Source organism: Sabethes cyaneus, chromosome 3, assembly GCF_943734655.1.
Source record: "Sabethes cyaneus chromosome 3, idSabCyanKW18_F2, whole genome shotgun sequence".
NCBI classification, from domain to species: domain Eukaryota; kingdom Metazoa; phylum Arthropoda; class Insecta; order Diptera; family Culicidae; genus Sabethes; species Sabethes cyaneus.
The window spans coordinates 8404951-8425678 of NC_071355.1; positions in this window are offsets into that span (position 1 = coordinate 8404951).

Sequence of the window (20728 nt, forward strand, 5' to 3'; positions counted from 1 at the left end):
GGACGGTGCACTGAGAATTAAGGAGTATTTTGGTGTGGAAATGAGTTTTGCTTCGAGTTTATACCAGAAAGTAACAAGCTAACAAACCAATAATCGACGAACATTCAGTCGGTCACTCTGCCGTCGAACAAAACTTTATTAAATAAAGAATATTTTACATGAAACTTCCTCTGAAGTCAAAAATATAAAAATTAAATTATCTCGAGAACGGGATCAACAATTTGCTTACTGCTTATCTTCACTTTAATAATTAACCATTAATTCAGCAATAACTGATAATATTTCAATTCAATTTATTATCCACTAGGTAGTATTTAAGTCTGAAACACACACGTTTCGTTTTCAGTATCATCGAAAACATCAATCCAGTATGAAGTTTCTACCTGCCACACTGTTCATCGTTGTTAGCATATCATCACTGAGCTACTCCACCGACCTTAGTGTAAAAGCTGATCAAATTCTGCACCTACAAAAATTAATCTGCTCGGACCAACCCCAAGTGCACATTTTCATCGATAGTTCGAATAGATCTTTCGTTGACGTGATTCTTACGAGCATTGTGAACTCCTCCATTTTCAACGTACAAATTCACAGCAACGTTGCAGAGTTTCGTCTAAAAACCGAAACACGAATTTGCGCTGTTCTTTTAATTCAGGGAAACAAACTGAACGGAAGGTACGTCACACACGGCTCACCATCGACGATAATCGCTGTAATCGACAGTGCTTCATTTCCCATTCTGTTCGATACTTTTAAAAAAGGAGTTATCTACAACGTCATCTATCTAATTTACGACGACAACACGGCGTACCCTATTCGATACTACGACATTTTCAGCAGGAAACAAATTCACTGGAGTAACAACCTGACAGTTAATCCAATTGCACTGTCTACTCAAGACCTGATGGGACTAGAACTTATCGGACTGTCCGAATCCGAACCGGAAGATGTCGAGTTGCTGCAAATGCTCGCGGATCGTCACAATGCAAGCTTGACCATAATGTCGGCGGACATCGATCAACCAGAGATCTTATTCAGCTATGATCTACTTACTATTAATTTTCTCGGACCAGATGCTCTCTTCGTCGGTCGTTTTATGCACGAATGCATAATTGTTCCACGCAGCAAACGAAAGCTGCTGCTGGCCATTCTGTTCGATCCCTTCGAAGGATCCATTTGGATTACGTATTTCGCATCGATCTTCGCCGTCACGCTGATGCGGGAATTTATCTTGCATCAAAAGATGTCACTCGCTGGGTTGAGTTCAAAATTCATCCAATTGCTGAGTGTTAGTTTTACCGGGTCTACTGTGATTATTAGACGGAACGTGGAACAACTGATGATCGGTTTGCTTATGTTGACGAGCATCGTCCTGGTGTCATCGTACCAATCGCTTGTGATATCTTTTCTGCTCACTCCACGGTTCAATCCGGAGCTAGACACCTTAGAACAACTAAACGAATCATGCTGTTGGCCGTTTCTTGTCCATCAACAAGCGTACAACAACTTCCGTCATGTCGGGAAATGCTTTCAACAAAACAGTCCAAAATTCGACAATCTGGAGGATTTCTTAGGCTACAAGCAACAGTTGGGTACCTGCGAAATGCATCCGCAGCCGATCTGCGTACGAGAAATGTTCGAAAAAAATCACTTGAGCAAATATTTTCGGGTTTCGAAAGCGGCCAGTCACAATTTTCCGGTGCTTGGTGAGGTAGTGAAACACGCGCCCATCTGGTATCCCTTTCGGCGCTACAGCCAAGCGCTTGTTGAAGCCGATCTGTACCATTTCGCTAAGCGAAATATTCACGACGATCCGTTGGCACGAGAACGACGGGTAGTTCCTTATGCGGCCGTTGCCGTGGACGATCTGTCACTGGTTTGGATTACGTACTGCTTTGGGTTGATCCTTTGCGCGATGTGCTTCGCACTTGAGTTTGTTACGTTCTACGGGATGTTAGCCGGACGAAAGCTGATGTTGATGTTGTGGAAACAAAATGCAACGACGATGATGTAGGTTTTGGAAGTTATAACTGTTTTGTTTTATTTTGAGAATGTGTATTTAGTGCTGATTGATGAAAATACAGTCAATAAAATGCTTAAAGGATGGTTTGGGGGTTAACGATAAATAGTTCAAATAAGCACCGTGATTGTGTTTCTAATGTAATACCATAAAGGAAACATGTTTATAATTTTTTGAATTGTTTATAACATGTCAAGAGAAATAAAATTAAAGCACTTTTAAGATTGAAATGTCTAACCTTACGTAACGACGCCTTATATGAAATTCTCTGAGACCATACCTGTAAAGAAATAAAAAACAACAAATTAGAAACGTTTTTTCCCCATGAACTATACTGACAACTTTGGTTCAGATCATTTTATGCCATTTGATGCTAACAGGTGATAATAAAATTGTGCAACGGTGTTTGGTGCGATTGTTTTTGAGAGAAATCTGACCGACAGCGAGATACGTTAATTTTGCACGAAGCTGCCTCGAAATCTGGTCAAAATTTCAGAAATATGGAAGTTAAGACAAATTTAAAAATTCATAAGTCTAGCCAAACTATAGAGATCATTTATGGAGATCTTGTATTATCTAGTAAGGACAATTATCTAGTAGGGACGGATTCTTGAAGAAGAAATCAGTAGTTACGAACGTTTGCGAGTTCACCTCGATGGTCACAGATTATATCTCAAAGGGCATGCAGATGGATTGTATATATACAGACATGAGTAAATCATAGCGAGGTTCGCTATATAACTGGTTGAAATCATATCTAGAACATGTACAAGTACAAGTACAAAATTTGTGGAAACAAATCTTATTCGTTTACTGTACACTCCGGAGTACCGCAAGGAAGTCACTTAGAACCACTGCTTTTCGTGCTTCTGATGAACAAACTGCCCGAAGTTATTTTCCATGCAAATATTCTGATCTACGCGGACGACGCGAAGATATTTTTTCCTTTTAAGTCTATGGATGACTGTCTGAAACTGCAGGTCGATTTAGAACATCTCGGCAAATACTGCGAAAAACGCAGATTAAACATAATCACGACCAAGTGCTTAATTATGACATTCACCAGGAAACTTCGCCCGGTAATTTTTGATTATGTTTATCGGGATAAAGTTGTGCCTCGTGCAAAATATGTCCGGGACCTAGGGGTAACATTCGACCGCATCGACAATGTGACCAATGAGAGCTTGAAATTATTTTCACTATTCAGAAGATTTGGGCGTGATCTAGACGATCCTTATGTGATACGAGCAATCTACAAAGGTCTCGTCAGGAGCAAACTAGACTTCGTTAGCATTATTGCACATCTAACTTGATGAAGGTTTCTTATAGCATTTTTTCTCAGCTTTCCGTTGGTGGTCTTGTTGGGGGACTCATGGCGAAAACGATGAATTTTTCATAAAATCTAACATGGCGTCCAAATCTAAGATGGCCGCCTATTTTTTTTGTACTTCGTTTATAAGCCCTATCTCTCCTCTTTACAAAACCGTGCCGTTTGTAGTTTGTTTCATAGCAAGTTTTCGAAATAACACAATAATTATATGAAAACTAGGTTGACCCGTCGTGGCTAGCCACGATACCAAAACCTTTGAAAATGTAATATGGTTTACAATTCTATAGCACGTGAAATTTATTAGTGTAACAGCTTTAAAATTGGCAACCTTCCATTGCACGTGTTATCTACAAACGAAGCAAACGGGGCTTAGATAAAAGGGCAAAAATCTACCAATTGTATAGAACGTGCTGATCGAGGAAAATACTCAATTTTAGAACCGACACAAAATTTAAATTCGGTGTCGCCAAAAGCATGATTGCAGAAGACTTTGATTGCATTATACCGGGCAGACAATCGCTGTCTAATTTGCTGCCACTCGTTGGACCACAGCTACAAAAACATCCCTTGAAAAAATTAGAATACTTTTAAAATATTTTAAATAAAATACTCTACAGAAAATGTCTAAAGCTACTTCTACTAACTTTTTAAAGAACCTGAATTTGTGGAGTTCAATATTTATGTTACTTTATATTGAGATATTTCAGGTCGCGTTCATAAATCAACTTAACGTTCATAAATCATGGAACAACAAATTCCACATAAACCATATTTTGATTAATTCTGACTGTTTTTTTATCATCAAACTTTGAATGTGTCCTTGATAAAACATTAAACTGTTTAAGAAAACACGTTACATTACTTCTGTGTGATTCAGATATCCTGTTCCAAGCACAGGACTTGTTGAAATCAGTATCGCATTATGTGGCAACCCATCAAACTGCCTATTTCACCCACCCACCCACTGACTGAAATCATTGTTACCTTCACAACGCGTGTTGGAGTCTACAAAATTTTTAATTCAACAGCTTGCTTGGATCTAGCGTTACAGTCAGACACAAGGAAACTATATATAGTAATTGTGAACCATGCTACAAATAACTGGTAGTTTTATTCAGTTAATGACATTGCACACCTAATTTTATGAATGTTTTTAGATTTTTTCTCAGCTTTCCAATGGTGGTCTTAAATTGAAAATCGGTTGTGGGGCTCATGGTGAAAACGGCGATTTTTCGATAAAATCCAATATGGCAACCAAATCCAAGATGGCCGCCAAAAATTTTTTTACTCCATTTGAAAGCCCTGTTCTTCCTCTTCACAAAACCGGACCATTTGTTAGTTGTTTCATGGCAAATTTATGAAATATCACATGATATAGATCTCATGGTTTGCTCAAAATTCAACCATTTTTGAAACTATTAGGCCCGTTGGCGAACGAGGGGTCAATTATTTCGAGGTAATAAAAATGAAATTTTTATTTTTTTTATCCATTTTTAACCAATTAAGCGCAAAAGCTCCAATATTTGAAGATCTCGTGTCAGTAGTGGCCCCGTTTCAGCGAGAATTACTCAAATAAGGTAATATGCTAAGTTAGCAATGTGATAATATCTAGCTAATTTATACCATGTTACTAATATGTTACTAATACAATTGTATATAGTATGTTCGCCAGATTTGTAATAGTGTCAAAAGATAATGGGGTTTTTACGCGCACTTGAAAGTCGACCTTTTTGCCATTCCCAAGTTTTATTGATACCCATAAAGGTTAGATGAACAAAAATGCAATAAACAAATAAACAAGTATAAGCCTAACAGTGGTGGGCACCGCTAACCAAAAATTTAGCATCGCTAACCGCTAATCCGCTAACCGATGTTAGCTAGAAAGTTAGCTCGCTAATCGCTAAACGCTAACCGATGAATTAAATTTAGGAAAATTTCGCTAATCGCTAAATCTAAATTATCCAAAACAACCAGATTTTTGATTGAACATGTACTATATAGCGCAAATAACTGTAGACAATTGTTAATTATAGGACATAATATATTGCTAAAAAACGAACTGATTTTTGCGATTTTTCATGCGGTTATCCAACCATCTGGTGATGAATTCACCTACGTACCGCCAAGCGTAGCAACCCCATTGTGTACAGAAATTATTTGACAGCGTTATCAACTGATTTTTAGCAGCTGTGACGAAAACAATCAAGCAACTACACTCGATGCTTTGATCGTACTGCCAACTGCAGCCTAAAGTGAAAAAGTTTGAGATCGTGAGGAACTTCCTGTCTGCTGGATATAACCGATCCGGCACATAAACATCCTCAAAGGTTAAGTGCAGCAGAAGCTGAAAAGGGGCACCAATGCAATGTGCAATGTGCCTTCAGCCTTCCGCGCCTTAGGCAGGTCGGAGCCAAACCTTGAAGAAGTACCTCGCCAAAATGGACATTTATATGTGGATTCATCAGTCGAGGTCGGCCATACCTGAGTAGAAGGGAATCAAGGTTGAAGTTGCTGGTGAAAAACAGCTTTCCGGCAAAGGATGTTGGACGGCAAGGACTAGCAAAGCACTGGGTATATTATGCCCCACCAAAGAGGTAAGCGATGGCTTCCAATCACACATCACAGCGTTGGCTCCCAGACAATGGTCCCAAAGAAAGTCCTGTAAGTTATTTTTAGCGACGCTACCCGTTTCGCTAACGTATTCCAAATTTAGCGAAAACGCTAACTCGCTAATCAGAATTTAGCGTCGCTAACTACCGATTTAGCGAATTAGCGAAATTGTGCCCAACACTGAAGCCTAAGGTGCTAAAGTGCTTAAGTTTGAATAACTTTTGAACAAATCGTTCAACTTTCAATATATTGGTTTCGTTAGTTAGTTCTGAATGGTAATTTTCAAATAATGATAAATTGTACTTATATGCTTAATGCTTATATGTTGCAAAAATATATTTTAAATACTTTTTTTAACATTTCTTTATGGAATTTTTAACCATCATTAAAGTTCGAAGTTGTAGGTTTGAAAAGGGGTCCTTTTATTTGCATTCAATTTTGATTAAATCGGTTGAGGATCCCTTAAAAAAATAACGTCATAACTTTTGAAGTAAAATTCCGATTAATATGAAATTCAATAGCAACATCTGAGGGAATTAACCCTTTCAGTTGATACTATGATCATCTAAATGGGCCATTTCTGAGAAAAATGAATAAGATTGAAAAGCGTTGCAATCATACACACACAGAGAAAATGCTCAGATTTCGAAACTGAGTCGAATGGTGCCTGACAATTGGGCCCGCTGGACCTTCTTTTCATTTCCGGCTTTCCGAGTGATTCCTATACCTATATTCTATATATTTATATAGTAGGAGCAGAAAAAATATCAATCACTGCGTATTCACGCCTTTCAACCTCGCTGTTTACAGCCCAGTATGTAGCAGGGAAACAGCCTTCAGTTGTTATTTTTTTAATCATTGCTCAAAGAGATCAAAGCATGCACTGAATTTAAGTCGCGCTGTTTTGACCCTTAATGCACAAAAGTATTCAAACTAAACCACGCGAAAACATTATAGTTGCTCTGGCGAAAATTAACATACTTTTCGCCTTTGCGCCTAGCGTATTTTGATTTCAAAGCAAAAAAATCGTGCGAAATTGGAATGTTAAATTACAGTTTTCTGAAATGTTCCAATGTAATCCACCGTGACATGCATATGAAATGAAACTGACTATATTACAGTACGTAAAGTGACTGAGATTGGCTGCGCATACCTGCACCCTTTTAAAATAAAGCCTCTTAAAAATTAATTGAAAATTAGACAAAAGCTGGAATAGCTCGAAAACCAAGAAAGGCAGAGCTGTACTTTTTCCAGCAAAAAGGTGTATTTTCATAGTATGTTAAACTTCGTGGAACATCAAAACTGCGTAGAAGTCGAAATAACGAGGACAAATTAGAAAAACTTAATCCCCTTAATAATACATTGGTTTGTAGCACTATAACTTCTTTCCCTTTAAGAAGTTGAAGTTCTTTTTCTTGGCCACAAACTCCTTAAATAACATTCGGGACAATTTTCTTTGGGGTTTGTTTATTTTTGGCTTTAAATAAAAAAGTTAAATTGATTATTTATTGACCCACCCCCTTAATGCAAATTTTTTTTTGGTATAACAAAAGAGTGCTTCAGAAATCAAGAAACTTTTATGAAGACAGCAATGCAGCGAATTAACCAAACAAATAGAACCAAATTTGGCATATGAGGGTTTCAGAAGGCAAGAATTTTTTCTATGGTGAATTGAGACCCTTCCTCTCTTTAGGAGGGGGGGCTTTCATACAAATAATATACAAATTTCCTCATAACTCGAGAACTAATAGATCAAAACCAAATTGGGCATGTGGAGGTTTCTGGAGGTAAGAATTTTTTCTATGGTGTACTGAGACCTCAACCCCTTCTAAGAGGGGGGGGGGGCTCCTATACAACCGAAACACAAATTTTCTCATAACTCGAGAACTAGTTAACCAAATGGAACCAAATTTGGCATGTGGGGGTTTTTGGAAGCATAAATTTATTTTATGATGGTTTGAGACCCCTCACCCCTGTGGTAGGAGGATAAGAACTCTCATACAAATAAAACAGATATTTTTGCGAATATGCCATTTTTTTGTTATGTAACAAGCGGTAAGCTGTGAAAGTAAACTAGTAAAACCTTCTGGGAGCAAAAGACAGTGAATCGACGCCGTTAACTTACGTACCTGTGTGCTTTGGCTTTAATGTTATTTGTAACCAATGGCCCTTTTAAAGGTCACAAGCGAGTAAAAGTAACATTATTGAAACATGTCAAGCTACGCATAATTATATTTAATGCAATAATCTGTGGGCTGGTCATTCATTCTATTTCAACCTTTATGATGCACACAACTGATTTTGAAAAGAAATCTTCTATGTCTCAACGAATTTTCAAAGCCACCATTGCATTCAATGAAGAATTAAATCTGAATATTTCGCTCTCTTTTAAACATTCACTTAAACAATGGCACTCTCAGATTCTTATAAACATGCATATGCCAGAAATGCAGTTTACATTAGTCTTTGATCTAATGATCTGATATAGTCCTACGTCACCCATTCGTACAACCCGTAGGACGTAGGGCTGTAGTTTTTCTGAAAGCAACGTCTTTACTGGGAAGCAAAGTGATCACTCATACATCAAGTGATCATTTGACCGTGAAACTATGAATGTATAACAAAATAATTCCTCAAGGTGAAACCGGGAAGTCCGGAGTTGTCACTTCAGCAGCCTGGTATTTATGCGTAAAAATAGATCCAGTCTCAAGTGCAATTTCTACGTTAATTTCAAGTCCAATTTAGATTCGTTTGGGACTTCAAGTTCAAATTCAAATTCAATTTCATGTCTAACCACAAGTCTCATTCCAAGTCCAAATTGATGTCTCATTTTAGGCCCAATTTAAAGTCCCATTTTAAGTGCAATTTCATGTTCAATTTCAATTCCTTTTTTATTCCCATTTTAAGACCCAATTCCAAGTTTTATTTAAATCTAATTTCAAGTCCATTTTAGAGTCCAATTTTAAATCTAGTTACAAGTCTACTGTAATGCCAATTTCACTCCGGTTTCGAGTTCCATTTCAAATGAAATTTCAATCCCAATCTGGGTCCATTATGAAATCCAATTTCATGTCTAATCCCAAACCTAATTTCAAAACAAATTTTAAGTTGAATTTGAAGTCCTATTTCAAGTTCACTTCAAGTCTAATTTTATGTCATATATTAGTTCAATTTCAACTCCAACTTAAGTACATTATCAGAAGCATAAGCATAGGATACCGCCCATGTGCTGCTACTCCGTTATTGACCAGGACTGATGAAAATTGCAAAATCATGGCTGGAAGAAGCATACTTAGGACAGCACGCTATTCCTCATTGTGCAACCTTATCAGGTCCCTACATGCTGATCAATACCGACGCCGGCCACGTCCGAATGCGGGTCCTGGTGGGATGGAAAGAAATGTTAGTCCAACACTTGTTGCTGCTAAAGCCCAGGGAATCCTCTGCGTCTTCACAAGTATTTCGGAAAAGGAATTGTTGTTAGTAGATGGGGAGAGCTACCCGAGCAAGGATTGACAACAAAAGTATATCAAAATTATTACATATTCTACTGTTGATATCAACTAAAAAACATGTTTTGCTACCAATTCAAAATGGCACTTATGATGTATCCGACTTTTCAAAGTAAAGCCAGTAATTACGAAAATTAAGATATATAAAATACCTTTTTAACAAATTTAATATAATGCCAATGGTGCTCATATACAACCATAATTTAAATTATTTCGAAAAATACTATGCACATGCGAGATTTACGGCTCGAACACTACGTGACCACTTGAAATTGTACCTGAAAGTAAAAATCAGGGATAATGAAACGAGCCAATATATTCCCTAAGTTGATAAGCCAACACTAATATGCAGTGATATAGCGCCCAACACGCTTAACCCCCAATTAAAGTCAAAATTGTCAAAAAATGTTTTGTAAAGTTCAAAACAACTAAAATATGGCCACAAATAAGGCATAAGATGACCGAAAAATGCTTTTTAGTTAGTACTGAAAAGAATAAAACAGATTCCAAATTAAAGTCAGAATCGTCGAACTATGTTTCTTAAGACCAGAAAAACCACACAAACGACTCCAGAATCGCCTAAAACGCTTCTTACGAACTGAAAAGACCAACAAGACTGTGAATCATCAAAATTTACACTTCCTAATGCCAAAAAACCACAAAAACAAGCGCAAATTAAGCTTAAAATTGATCAGAAATGCTTCTTAAAAACTGAAAAGACCAAGAGGACGAAAAAACGCTTCTTAAGGACTTAAAAGACAAAAAAAATTATCCTAAATTAAGCTTAGAACTGCCGAAAACCCTTCCAAAAGATCCAAAAAATATCATAAATTGAATTCCAGAATCGCCAAAAAATGGTTCTGTAGACCGGAAAGGTCGAAAACAGACTTCAAAAATCTAAAAAACAAACTTTTCAGGTGGCAAAAGAGACTCCAAATTGAGGTGAGATTCTTGCAGAAACGCTTCTGCAGTCCCAAAAATGATCCTAGATTAAACGAGGATTTCTAAAAACAATTCTTAAGGTTAAAAAAGACCAGAAAATGAACCCTAATCAAACTCACAGTTGTCTAAAAGGCTAGGTCAGAGTAGCCATAAAAACGACCCCAAATTAAACTCAGAATTGCTGATACACATTTCTAAAGTCCAGAGAAGACGTAAAAACGACCCAAATTAAGCTCAAGATTGCCGTAAAATGCTCCTTAACGACTAAAAAGTTTCAGAAGATCCCAATTTAGACTCGTCAATCGTCAAAAAACGCAAAGCGCGGCCAGAAAAGCCGCCACCGTAGATTAAGCGCAAAATAGCCCAAAAACGCTTCTTACAAACTAAAAACACCAAAAATACCGAAATTCGTCGAAAAATGCTTCTCAAAAAATAAAACATGACTCCAAATTGAGCTTTTAACCGCCGAAAACATAAGGCCAGAAATATTACAAAATGACCACAAATTAGGCTCAAATCACCCAATAGCGCTTGTACCTACTGGGTAAAAAAGACCCTACAATCTCTCAAAAAACGCTTCTGATGGCCAGCAAAAATTACAAACCTCATCCAAATACGCTTCTGAACAGAGAAAAATTCAAAAAATGATTTTAGATTAGGCCAGAATCGTCGAGAGACAATTCTAAACGCAGAAAAAATAAAAACCCCAATGACCCCAGATATAGCTCAGAATTGCCTAAAACGGTAGGGCAGAATAGCAATAAATAACAAATTAAATTCATAATTGCTTAAACAAATAGAGAAGACAAAAAATATCCCAGTTTAAGCTCAAAATCACCGAAAAACGCTTCTTTAGGGCTGAAAAGACCACAAAAGATCCCAGATTAGAATCGTCCACAATCGTCAAAAACACTTCTTAAGCCAGAAAAGCCACAAAAAAGACCTCGAATTAAGCTTAAAATTGCTCAAAAAAGTTTCTAGAATAAACCAGTATCGCCGAAAAAACAAGCTTAGAATTGCTGGAAAACGTTTCTAAAGGCTAGAAGCATCCCAAAATTGAGGTTAGTGTCGTTGAAAAATATTTCTAAAGTTCAGAAAAGACCAAAATTATGCCTAAAACCGGCAGAAAAACACTGCTTAAGTATTGAAAAGATCAAAAATATTCCAAATTAGATCCACAATCGCCGAAGCACACTATAAAAGCCACAGAAACGATCTGAAATTAAGCACACAATTGCTGTACATTATCAAGTCTAGATTAAGTGTCCTCCATTGGGTCCAATTTCAAAACTGATTTAATTCCCATTACACCTCCGGCGTCAAGCCCAATTTCAGTCAAATGACATTTAATGTACCATTTAGAAGCCAATTTCAAATCCAATTTAAATGCAATTACAATTCCAATTTAATGTACAACTTCAAGTCCAGTTCTAAGTCTGATACCAAATGGCAATTAAAGTTCAGTGGCAATTTAAGTCTAATATCATGTATCATTTCAAGTTTAATTTACTTCAGAATTTCACGGTATTCCAAGGCAAGTCTAAGTTATAATCTGAATTTAAATTAAGATCCAAATGCAATTCTAAAATGCAGTTCGATTCTTAAATTCAATTTAAAAAAAATTAAGAAAAATTTTATTTTTAAAATCTATTAAATTTAGTGAAAGAAAAGTCTTCATGGTGGATTTCGGAAGTCCGGCCATTTTAACCAATCGCCCGATATTTTTACGAAGAGCAAATTAAGCGAGTAATACTTTCAGGACAAAATATGCTTCTGAAAGGGGGTCGGTGTCCCACTTTCGGTTTATGTCTGAGCACACCAGTGCTGGAGTACTAGAACAAACGTACGATTCAATATGAAGCAGATATTTTGAAAGAAAGAATGAAACCACATTTTTTAATTAAAAAAAAGCAAACACACGTTGTTGTCTGCTACCGTGCGACGTGATTGTCCCACCAGATGGCTACCAAAGCTAATTTTAGTTCATTGTAGAAGTCGTGCCCGGGAAAGCTCGTCGTATCTACCGAACTCAGACTAAACCCAGCCAAGCATAAAATATGCAAGCAAAGCCATCACCATCATGAAGCGGGTATAATTGTGTTCGCACTTTCGAAGAAACAACTTTGCGGACGTTCTGTTTCTGCTTCTACGCGAACCTCCTGCACCATCACCCGGGTGCGGTATCCTTTGGTTTGAAATTTTTCCACTGCGAAAGCGAAAGTTTGGGCTTTGCCCCTGGTCTCCGGTGCGGTTTTGAACTCTTTCCAAAGCGCGCACTGGAAAGATTTTTTCCGCGAAACAGTGAAAACTGGGTCTTGCCAAGAGGAAATGACCCAGAATGAAACGGAGCCCCGACTTTACTGCCACAGCAGTCTGTGGCTTCCTCTTCTAGTCTACAGATGACGATAGTCCTATTGGAAATATCGGATGTAGAGCATTGTGAAAACTCATCTTGACGGAATTTCTGACCGCAAGATCGGTTGAAAGTATGTCTAGAAAATTCCAAGCTATATTTGACTGGAATGGAGATTGCTCGGTGGTCGGATGAGGAAGACAATACTAGAAATTAAACCACTTTTAAATAAGTTTAACTGACAAATTTGATTCACTTTTGTACGGCTACAGGTTGGCCCGTCACTGATTCCAATCCACTCCAATACAGTCAAGTTTGTTCTAAATTAATTACTATCGATCATTGAAACAACATCATACAAGCAAAAGGTAAGCAAAGCGGTTGGGTTTAGCAAAATATTTACTCTGCTATTCAATGGCCCCTAAACAATCACCAACATTATTGTGAGTAGTATATGTTGGTTCATTGCTTAAATATTGTAGTGTAGCTTGTGCTTGATATAAAATAAACAGTTTTCGAGTTTGTGGATTGAGGCTTTTTTCTATCTAATTTTAGTCAATTAATATAACTTTTGTGAAATTATTACTTGAACGTTATTACTCGTTATCTGTTCACTATAAAATTGATTCAAAATTTTATTAATAAAGCTGCATATTTTCTCCTATTAATTTATTATTGTAAAGTTCACAGAATTATGTTTGTTAGTACTCCACAAAACATCAGCAAATTCTTTGAAGATGCGGCAACCTTTGCACTGCACATCACCCACAGTGAATGACAATGAATGCCAAGGAAAGTTCAAGGACGTCACTATTTATATTCACCACTTTGAACTCGATCGCTTTTTGACCCAACTGGCAACAACAGCAACTGCACTCCCGGAAACCCTCCTGGCACCTACCTACCTACCTTCTTTAGCATATCGTCCAGCGATTCCATGTCGAGATTGCAGTACAGATTGTTGTTCAGCATCGGATTGGAGCAGTAGTACTGACGGGATTTCAGCAGCTGGCGGTTTTTCTTCTTCTCCAGCTGCAGCTGCTGCAGCCCGTGATGCTGATGTTGGCTCTGCTGATTGTACACCTTCCGACCGACAATCGGGGTGCTGCGGGCGGAATTATTCAGATGATCCACCAGTAGCGAGTGGCCTCCTTTCGGTGGTGGCGTCTCCAGCAGCAGTAGTATCGTCGACAGGTCCATTATAGTGGCAAACGGTGGCTAACGACAAGCGGCAATGGCGAAACTAAAACACTCGAAGCGAAGCGATTGACAGCGGCAGACACGGGGCAGCACATTAAATCCCGGAGGAAAAAACCGTAATAACGAATATCCTGATCAGGCTGCACTAGATCACTCTGTCGCTTGCCTGTGCAGCAGCTCAGCTAGGAACGGCTTTTTTTATTTCTTATTCAACTTTAAACACTAGACACCGATTTTTAAACCACAAATCTACTGATGCACGCAACAATCATGAATCGAGAACACTCGATTGAATAGCAAAACACTTCCGTTTCCTCAAACCGACTGCCGGCCCAATTGAATCAAAACGAAATGCTTCAAAAATTCAATTCCTTCGGTGAAGCTTTTCCAGTTATTTCAGCACCACTATTCACCAGGACTGCGAGACCGTTGGCGAGGCGGGGGAATCGAAGCGGGCAAGCAAACCAGAAACAAAGCGCACTCTGTGCTGTGTGCAAGCCAGTTTATGTCCCTTCGCGGAAAAAAAGAGCTAAAAAGCGAGCCAAACGCAACATAAAGGAATGCAAAGCGGCGGAAAAACGCAACACTGTTTCGACACACTCGACCCGGTTGTGATCTATTTTTTTCCCTCTGCACTTCACTCGAACTCGACTGGCCCGGGACCGTTCACCGACCGGGAAAACTCCGCTCGTGCGGTGGCGATGGTGGTGGTACTTTTCCAGGAATGTCGAATCTTTTGGGAAAATTCAAACTTCGACGAGAAAACCGACGACGATGATAGCGGCAGCGTCGATGGCCCGCTGCAGTAATATTGAATTCAACCCGGCACGTTCGACGGCTAACCCATAACTGGCGGTCCTTGGCTGGCCCACTGCCAGGCTTCGGGGGAAAATTTCACCCTCTTTGCTCAGAGGACCGTCCCGTCCCGTCGGTCGGGATAATGCGATGATGCTCTGCTCTCGACAGCCGAGACCGTGACCGCAGCACAGCACAGGTTGCACACGGCTATGCCAGGCTGGAAACACGGCACGGAGCGAATATAAACAAAACACTTTCCGCTCGCAATGGCTCTCTCGAGCTCGAGCTCGAGGACGAAAGCAGAGAGCGACCAGCGGGAAGAGCGAGCTTGGATAAAATTATCCTGCGAAGGAATTCACGACCAGGTTAGGCACTAGAGGAAATTTGGGACATTTCGTTTTCGTTTGCTGGGTGCGAGGTTGGAAAATTGCCCGAGAATCAAGGGTGGAATGTGAGTTGAGCAGTTTATTCTACAACCAGCGGTGGAAGGTTCCACATCGTATCCGAAAGCGAGCAGGCGAGTAGTGAATGCTCTAGTTTGGTGCAGTTGGTTTTCCTCTGATTTGTGGTTAAGAAAACTGTTTGTGGGAAAAGTAAATTATTAGTGAAATAAATTCATACTATACAGCCATGCAGCCAAAAATATTTTGAATTTTTTAAACCCTGTATGGATAGATTAGTTAAAAAAATATTTTTGATTCTTTAAACAGGATTCCCGAATCTCCTCGTTGATTTGGCAGAAAATTTTTACAATTACGCACAGTTCGATTACAATTTGTAATGTTTTTCAGTGTGAGCAGTTATGAACAATAACGTTCCGTGCTTTAATTCTTAGCAGAATCTAAATTAAAAAAGACAGTTCCACTAAGAACGGACAAATCGAAATAAAAGCCAATAAAATTTTAGAACCAAAAAGTCTGACAAACCCATGCTTATTAACAGAAATACAAAAAATATTTAAGTAGAATTTTTCAATTTTGAAATTTGAAAAAGTACAGAGCATAAAAAAACAGATGTCCTTTCCACCGATTATGAACAAGGAAGAGTTTATTTTCCTTTACCTAAGATAGCCTAAGATAGACCTAAGTCAGAGTATCACAAATTTAATTTCTTTCTGTACCAAGTTTTTGGATGAGTTAAAATATGTGTGCTATCTTGAATTTTGCCAAATCGAAAATTTATTTTCGGGAAACGTGAAGATTTGCCGTTAAATTATAGAAAAAAAACTTCCTGCGGATTTGGTTGGTCCTTCGAGCCAGATCAAGGACTATTAGGAAAAGTATTCGTAATTTTTTCAGAGATTCTCTTTCGATTTTTCAAAACCTTGATCTACGGCGACATAAAATTTGATCGCAAAATTGTTCATGGTTCTTAAAAGCTCCAAAGAAAAGTCCAAAATAGTACATTCTACCTCATAACAAATTAACAAAAAGTTTTTCAATTCACAATGACGAACACAATCACAATGAAAATGAAAGTTTTAATAGCAAAATGCTGGTTTCTTTGCATCCTTCCATCACCGTGAAAAATTTGGTAACAATCTCTACCAATAATATTTTTTTTTGGGATTATTCAAAAAATCTGCCTACGTTTTTATTAAAAATATATATAAGGTGTGTGGAGCAAATAACTCAATAACACCTGGAGATAAATGGTTTTTAAAAAATTTTCAACCTATTTTTACGATGATTTGGCACACGCACTACATCATTTTTATCGACGAACTAGCTGACCCGACAAACTTCGTATTGCCACAAATTAACCTGTGTTGTACATAAATCATGAATCTCGGATGATCTCGAGTTTTGCAAGCCCCCCAGTGGGTGGCGCTTCCGACGACGGGTCACCGGCAACTCGCGACCGTCTCGGCCTGAATGATCTAGTGTTACTATAGATAGTTTTTGTGGTCTTGTATTGACTAATGTTTTATGGAAGAGTCTCGAATTTCTCGAGTTCGATTAGTTTTTGAGTTTCGCAAAAATTTCTGTTTTATTTGTATGAGAGTCCATATCCCCCTACCACAGGGGTGAGAGGTCTCTAACTATCGTAAAATGAATTCAAGACTCCAAAATCTCCCACATGCCAAATTTGGTTCCATTTGCTTGATTAGTTCTCAAGTTATAAGGAAATTTGAATTTCATATGTATGGGAGCTCCCCTCTTAAAAGGGGAAGGGGTCGTAGTTCACCATAGAAAAAAATTCTGCCATCTAAAACTCTCACATGCCAAATTTGGTTCCATTTGATTGATTAGTTCTCGAGATAAGAGGAAATTTGCATTTCATTTGTAGGGAAGCCCACCCTCTTAAAGGGGAGATGGGCCATAACTCGCTTTGTAAAGAAGGGAGGGGTCTCAATTCACCATAGAAAAAAATCTTGCGTCCAAAACCACTTACATGTCAAATTTGGTTCCATTTGCTTGATTAGTTCTCGAGTTATGAGGAAATTTGTTTTTCATTTGTATAGAAGCCCCCCCTCTTAAAGTGGGAAAATCCATAGAAAATATACCATAGAAAATATTCTTGCCTACAAAAACACCCACATGATAAATTTGGTTCCATTTGCTTGATTAGTTCTAGAGTTATGAGGAAATTTGTATTTCGTTTGTATGAGAGCCCCCCTCTTAAAAAGGTAAGGGGTCCTAATTCATCATAGAAAAAATGGTTGCCTCCAAAAACACCCACATGCCAAATATGGTTCCATTTGCTTGATTAGTTCTCGAATTATGAGGAAATTTGTATTTCATTTGTGTAGAAACACCCCCTCTTAAAGTTGGGAGGGGTCCTAATTCACCATAGTAAATATTTTTGCCTTCAGAAACCTCCACATGCCAAATTTGGTTCTATTTACTTGATTAGTTCTCGAGTTATGAGGAAATTTGAATTTCATTTGTATAGGAGCCCCCCCTCCTAAAGTGGGTAGGGGTCCCAATTCATCATAGAAAATATTTTTGTCTCCAAAAACACCCAGGTGCCAAATTTGGTTCCATTTGCTTAATTAGTTCTCGAGTTATGAGGAAATTTGTATTTCGTTTGTATAGGAGACCCCCCTCTTAAAGTTGGGAGGGGTCCTAATTCACCATAGAAAATATTTTTGCCCTCGAAAACTTTCACATGCCAGATTTGGTTTCATTTGCTTGATTAGCTCTCGAGTTATGAGGAAATTTGTATTTCATTTGCATAGGAGCCCCCCCTCCTAAAGTGAGGAGGGGTCCCAGTTCATCATAGAAAAAATTTTTGTCTCCAAAAACACCCACGTGCCAAATTTGGTTCCATTTGCTTGATTAGTTCTCGAGTTATGAGGAAATTTGTATTTCGTTTGTATAGGAGCCCCCCCTCTTAAAGTGGGGAGGGCTCCTTATTCACCATAGAAAATATTCTTGCCCTCGAAAACTTTCACATGCCAAATTTTGTTCCATTTGCTTGATTGATTCTTCAGTTATGAGGAAATTTGTATTTCATGTGTATAGGATCCCCCCTCCTTAAACGGGGAGGGGTCCCAATTCATCATAGAAAAAAATGTTGTCTCCAAAAACACCCACATGCCAAATTTGGTTCCATTTGCTTAATTACTTCTCGAGTTATGAGGAAAATTGTGTTTCTTTGATACAGGAGCCCCCCCTCTTAAAGTGGGGAGGGGTCCTAATTTACTATAGAAAATATTCTTGCCCTCGAAAACCTTCACATGCCAAATTTGGTTCCATTTGCTTGATTAGTTCTCGAGTTATGAGGAAATTTGTATGGAAGCCCCCCCTTTTAAAGAGGAGAGGAGTTGTAATTCTCCTTATAAAGAGGGTAGGGGTCTCAATTTACCATAGAATAAATTCTTGTCACGGAAAACACCCACATGCCAAATTTTGTTCTATTTGCTTGATTAGTTGTCGAGTTATGCAGAAATTTGTGTTTCATTTGTATGGGAGCCCCCCCCCCTCTTAGTGGGGGGAGGGATTTCTAACCAGGGCCTTTAATTATCACCGAATTTCAAACAAAACAGAAAATATTTTTTCTTAGCATACATTGTTTTTTATGCCTCTGAGTTTCGTATATACAACTGCACAGTGATTTTCATCGTAGTATACAAGTTCAATATATCGTGAAAATAGAACAGAAGAAAGTGATTTTCAAATCCACAAGGTGATATTCACTTCAGGAAAAAAACAATTTTAAATGCAGTAAATGAAAAGAAAAATCTTATGTCCAACAGCTGAATGCAATAGATGCTAAATAACAACATAAATTTTTTTTATTGATTTTCACTGCTCAAACGTGAATATCAGTTTGTTACAATATCACAGGGCGCTGATATTGTATATTCTCGTGCATGAAGTTCATGCTTGCTGCATTTAGTTATTATGTACGTTTGATCAAAGCAAGCAGATTCTCAATGCAAGGTAGACTGATAATCCAGAAGTTTGAACGCTATGCTGATGAATATTAACAGCACTGTTTCTAACCATCACTAAAACCTTTCCTGGCCCCAAAAAACCTCTAAATGCATATTTTCATGCCTTTTGGTTCAGTAGTTTTCGATTCTATAAGGAACATACGGACAGACAGACAGACAGACAGACAGACAGACAGACAGACAGAAATCCTTCTTTATAGGTATAGATTTCAAATCTGATTTCAAGCCAAATTTTACATGCAATACCAGCCTAACTTCAAGTAAAATTTCAAGCTCAATTTCATGTTTATTTTGAATTCAATTTGAATTCTAAATTTAAGTCGAATTTAATGTCCAATTTCAAGTTTAAATCTTGGCCCAATATCAAATCCAATACCATGCCCATTTAACATCCAATTTCAAATGAAATTCAAAGTGAAATTTCGTGTCTAATTTCAAGTGCAATTCCAAATTGCAATCTAAGTCCTATTTTATGTTCAGTTTCAGTGGATTAGAACGAAATAAGGATTACAAGTGGCGAATTCTTATATCTACGTCGTTTAATCAATTTTTCATTAAGAAAATTTTGTCGCCAGTTGTAGACTTTTTTTGTTTGTTTTCTGCACTTTATTAGGTTCTAACAACGAATTGAAAGAAACCTTTGTTTTAATAATCGAAAGAGTTATTTTAGAATTTTTGTGGAATCTTAAGTATGAGCAAACTAGATTTTTTTTTTCATTTAAAGCTACGTCCATAGTATTGTATTGGGATTAAAAAGAAAATCTCTCAAAACTTTTATTTTGTTGGTAGACAAAACGTAATCGAACAAACACATTGTGAAAAAAATAATCAACGATAAAATAAAATGTTTTAGATTTTTTTTCTCGGTTTACGTCTTGTTAACAAATTTTAAAAGCAACAAGTGCTTTCTCCAATCCTTTACTAACAAAACCTAGTATAATTGAGAAATATTTTCTTCCACGCATCACTAAAATAATTAGGTTCATCATTGTTTTTAATCTTTTCTGTGGTTAGTTCCTACCAAAATCAGCAATAACATCTATAGAATAGAATCTATAGAAACCTGAAATATAAAACTCACTTAAAAAAGTTTGAACGACCAGATTCACAATTTATTATCCGGTATATTTGAAAGCACATCGTGCAACACTGTCAAAACAGGGCAACACTGATAAAACGGATTTGATTTCTTGATCACGGGCTCGTTCTAAAAGAGATCTATTTATAGACAGCCCGAACAGCAAAAACTGACAACCCAAAATAAGCTATCGGTCAAATCATATGAGCATTTAAACTACCTACATTCAAGAGTAGCTCTGGTACAGTGGTTAAGACGATGGCATCATGTGCAGTATGTCGTTAGTTCAATTCCGACTGAAAAAGGGCGGTTTTTGAAAATGAAAAAAATTGTGAAAATCTTTTTCTGCTGCTATTTGTAACTGTTCCCGATAAATAGTTGTACTATTTTTGAAAATATGGCGGGAAAATGTCGATATAGCAGACAGAGGTAAAGAAGTTTTTGCTATATTTTAACAAAATTATAACAAAATTTGTTGGAAAT